This window comes from Carassius gibelio, chromosome B21 (assembly GCF_023724105.1).
Source record: "Carassius gibelio isolate Cgi1373 ecotype wild population from Czech Republic chromosome B21, carGib1.2-hapl.c, whole genome shotgun sequence".
NCBI lineage: Eukaryota > Metazoa > Chordata > Actinopteri > Cypriniformes > Cyprinidae > Carassius > Carassius gibelio.
In genome coordinates, this window is record NC_068416.1 from 8,111,661 (window position 1) to 8,116,932 (window position 5,272).

Below are 5,272 nucleotides of genomic sequence, written 5' to 3' on the forward strand. Positions count from 1 at the left end.
CACATTGTTTCGTGAAGAATGCGTCCACAAAAGGAGTTCATTTAGAGCAGATTCAAAGATCCATGGATAGATGCACTTTTATGATGGATACATACACTTTTATGATGGATAGATGCACTTTTATGATGGATACATGCAATTTTATAACGGATAGATGCACTTTTATGGAACTCAAAACAGAAGCACCCATTCACTTCCATTAGAAAGCTGGGAAGAGCCAGGACATTTGTTAATATAACTCTGATTGTATTAGTTTGAAAGAAAAAGGTCATTTACAGTTAAGAAGACTTGAGGGAGAGTAAATAATGGGCTTATTTTCATTTCAGGGTGAACAATCCCTTTTAGGCTTGAACATGCAACCCAGGAAAAGATTTGTGATCTCATTTTAAAATAGAATATAAAAATAAAACATTGGTGAATTGATTGGATTATTTTTTTTCTAAAATAATTTTTTTTTTTTCAGCAATCTTATGATAGGAAATAATGTAATAATCTGACCCGGAGTAATTCATTTTGCCCAGTAGAAAATTACTAAAACAGTCCCTTCCTGGGACCTGCTGTGGTCATCGGCTGTAGATTTCCACCATGCACTGGCTTTTCCACATAACCTGAAATCAAAATTAAATAAATATTCTAAAATAATCTTTACATTTAGGGTAAGTGAAATGGATAAGTTTAAGCATTCTTTAAAATTCCTAAACTCATTATGGAGGAAACACGATAACTTAACCTGTTATTATTACTGATATTAAGGTTTGAACATGCAATATACAGACACTGTGATCTGATTTTTGAATAGAATGTCCAAAGTGAGATTTTGGTGAATATATTTTATTTTTCAAAAAAGAAATACATTTTAAAACATTACATTAACATTCTTATTAGAGGAGAACTCAGTCAATTTTAACATTTGGCTCTGTTGTTTGTAAATGTGGAGTGCTGTCAGTACCGAGAACAATGAAAACAGTCGTTGTTGCCTACCGTGTTATCCTCCTTTTAAAATTTGCACCCAGTAGACTGAAACAGGGCCTGTTGTAAACATGCTTTTAGCCTCTTAACAACCTCAAAATGTCATTACCAGTGCCCAGCAATGTGAAGTGATTTATTCCGAGTGAACATGCACTCAAAAAAATGGATTTGTGGCACTGTTCGTTTTACACAGAGTTTTGTTAAAAAGACACAAATATATTTAGTTTTCCGCCAAAACACAATTGTATTGTGCTTAATCAACTTAAATTGTTTCATTTTCAATTTTACTTAATTATCAATCGTTAAACTAACGTAAAGTGTTTAATTTCGTAATTCAAAAAAAAAAACGGAAGTGACGATTTCCAACGCATTTGATGACGGCGAGAAGGAGAGCAAGAGGTACCAGTCAGGTAAGAAAATCTAAAGTTTTTCTTGTGTTAAGTCAAAGTCTTTAATTTCTCTTAGAGTTCCTGTTTTGGGGTGCTTTTGATTTGCAGTCTTGTATTGTGTAATCGGTTTACTGCACCGTTAATAGATGATTTTGAGCGGTTGGGAGATGTGAAAGCGCACGACTCTCTGTAAAGTATTGACTTGAGTAACGTTATATATATAACGTTACACTAGGGCTGAAACAATTACTCGACAACGTCGACGATTAAAAAAAAAAGCCGGCACATGTTTTTGAGTAACGTTAGTGAAAGTCTCCAATAATGCAGTTTGACCAGTGTGGCGCTATAGCGCAAGATTGTAATACACTTTCCTGTTTCAATTCAAAAAAAGAAGATAGCACTTCAGTTTGAGGCAAACCGAGCCGATCCGAACCTTGGATGAATATGTAAATATATACTGCACGCCTTCCTTTCAATAACTGCATGAACTGAACAAAAACTGACCGCGATGTAAAAGCAGCTCTTAAGAACATATTTGATTACAGCGATGTGGATGTTTGCACAAACTCTGAGGTTCTCCAGAGTCCAGGCACTCCAGTAAAGAAAAGTCCAGTCACGTTTATTTATCAGTCCTTATGCAATAGAAAGCTTTTCAATATTAAACATGAAAATACAGAGTCAGTGTCGCTAGAATTATAACTTGATTTCCTGTTATAAAGCAGCTCTCCAGTGTGGAGCTAGCTAATCATAAAATTTATTTTATAATTGGGGGAAATATTTCATTAAAGTTTTAGTTCTGCGCTAGATCAAACCAAACTGTTTTAAATATCATAACCCAATAAGGTATTTTAAGAGAGATTGTATTTATTAGTAAAATGTTTATCCAAAAATAAAACGTCCTATCACTTACCTTTACTTTGTTATATATATCGCTTACAATAAGAGATGTTAAGAGACAGAATGATTCGTCATTCAGCTACTTCCTCATATAACTAATCAAATGGCGAATAGGAGTTTCTCTCTTATCTCATTTTGTGTGCAAAATATATTTATTTGTATAAATTAATTGTATACTAGTAATAAATAATGACTTTCAAAAGTGGAAGTAATTACCTTTATTTGTTAGAATATGTATATTTTAACTAATTGCAAAAGCTAAATAATCAATAAATGTCTAACCATGAGATGATGACCGAGTTTGGAGACCCCTGGCTCAGCACAGTGAAAGTATTTGAAGCTTTGTTTATGAACATGGTGTTGTGGTCATACAATGACTTTAAACCGGACACTACTCTGAGCTGTTCACATTATACAAATGCTCCAGATATGTAATCAGGTTCACCCTTTTGGAATGGTAAACATGACACTATTCATCACTCACACAAATAAATCACTTAATATTTTAATAATTGAATTGGTTTTTGCTGTTAAACATTTTTTTAAATTTTTTATTGCACTTCATGTGTTTACAGATTTGAGCCGAATTTGAGACATCCAGAATTACCTTAGGCCCATCAGAATCAACAATCTTTGCCAAACTGGATCCGCACTACAAAACTTATGAAGATGTTTGCATACTGAAGAAGAGTCCTTGGACAAATACTGAAACCCTCTTGGGGCACACTACACAGGTAAGAACAACTGCACTCAACACAACCCCTTGTATTAAAACATTATTCTCTCACTGGCCACTGGAAATTGACAAAAGACAGATAGAATAAGATTAGGTTTATTAATACAATAAATACAAAATATGTGGTACTACTATAAACTGACAGATTATGAATGCATTCGCCTCCCAAAAACCATTCATTTTGATGCAAGGCAGGGGTGTCCAGTTCTGATCTAGGAAAGCCAGTGTTCTGTGGAGTTCAGCTCTTACACACCTGCCTGGAACTTCAGGTAATACTTTATTGTTATAAAATTCCCAAGAACCTTGATTAGCTGGTTCAGGTTTGTTTAAATGGCTAGGTCACCCAAAAATAAACATGTCATTAATTACTCACCCTCATGTAGATTTAGTCTGAGCACGCAGACGCACTTCCGGAAAAATCGGCCGAAAAAAGGCCAAAGACCGGCTGATTATCAATCGCGTATTTTAAGCAAAAAACGTCCGGTTTCCGATTGATGGCGGTGTCAACCGATGCATCCCTAATATTTTTATGAAAATGCGAGAGATTTCTGAACCTCCATAAAGGCTGCAATGCAACTGAAATGTTCCCAGAGTCATAGTAAGGACATCAGTAAAACAGTTCATGTGACATCAATGCTTCAACCACACTTTTACAAAGCTACAAGACATTTTTTGTACAAAGAAAACAAAAATAGCAATTTTATTTAACAATTCTTCTACAAATCACATATGCCGCCATTATGGACAGTAACAAGAGGCATGAACATTGCTTTCCTCTGCGTGTAATCAAGGCTCAGTGCATGCGTGTTCTAGGTCAGCACCATGCGCATTAATTATTTACGTGCTGTTGATAATGGTGGAAGATGCGATTTGGAGAAGAATTTTTGAATAAAGTCGCTGTTTTGATTTTGTTTGCAAAAAAAAGTAGTCTTGTAGCTTTGTAAAACTATGGTTTAACCACTGATGTCACGTGGGCTGTTTTACTGATGTCCTTACTATGTTTCTGGGTCTGGGAACATTCCAGTTGTGTTGTTTACCGTACAGGGTCCAGATGTGTGTACCATTTCCCACTGTAATGTTTGTTAGAATCCCATCTTGACTGCTTGCCTGGATTTCCCATAAGAAGATGAATGACTGACTTTTTTTTCATGTAAAAAAAAAAAAAAAAAAATGCTTTGTTGAAGGGGGTAACTTTAAATAGAAAATATTGTGTTAAAGTAACTAGAACTAATTGTGTGGAACCACTGTCCATAATTGAAATGAGTAATTTGAAACAAACCTCCTTGTGTTGATAGAGTGAAACAAATTTGGCTAGATTGTAATAAACCAGAACATGTTGAGTTAACTTAACCAGTTTAAGTTGAAGCAAATTTAATAAACTGAGTTGGTTGGACATTACTATTTCACATAGATTCTACCTCATTCAGTTGTGTTGTAACAACACAAGGAGTTTGTATAGGCTAGTTTTTGTTGTTTTCATCTTCAGACTAATGAAATTGAAGTATCCAAATGAAGACTCTAGCAGTATGGAGTATATGGTGAGTTTTTTTTTTTTTTCCAAGGTTAATAAATGATTTGTTAAAGTTAATACACAAGAATTTGAGTTCTCCATCCTTTTAAATACTTCTAGGATACAGACGTTGCCAGCAATCAGGAGGTGATCCGGAAGACTCGTGGGAATCTATTTGAAGCTGCATCATTGAAGACAGTCCAGCAGATGTTGGAGTTTTAAAGGATACAGTTCTTCAGGACCTATAGCAGTTTACAGTCTGTAAAACCATGTTTCTGGGACTGATATATGGACTGAACTTGAGCAACCCTCCTGAACTCAGGTACACATTTGGAATACTGAAGAAGTTATTTCTGGAGCCAGTTCCTGTTCCTGGAATAAGGTTTGATTGGTTGCCCATGAATGCCAATTAGAAAATGAGTAGTTTGATATTTCTGCTATTTTGTGTATTTTTTAATGTGGTTTAAACTGTATTTTACTGTGTGTAATTATTTATTGCTTGTTTAACAAATGCACTTTGATCATTTGTGACATCTTGCCTTTTGTCTCATTACAAGTCAAATCACACAAAAAATGCTTTGTTGAAGGGAGTAACTTTAAATAGGAAATATTGTTTTAAAGTAACTAGAACTAATTGTGTGGAACCACTGTCCATAATTGAAATGAGTAATTTGAAACAAACCTCCTTGTGTTGATAGAGTGAAACAAATTTGGCTAGATTGTAATAAACCAGAACATGTTGAGTTAACTTAACCAGTTTAAGTTGAAGCA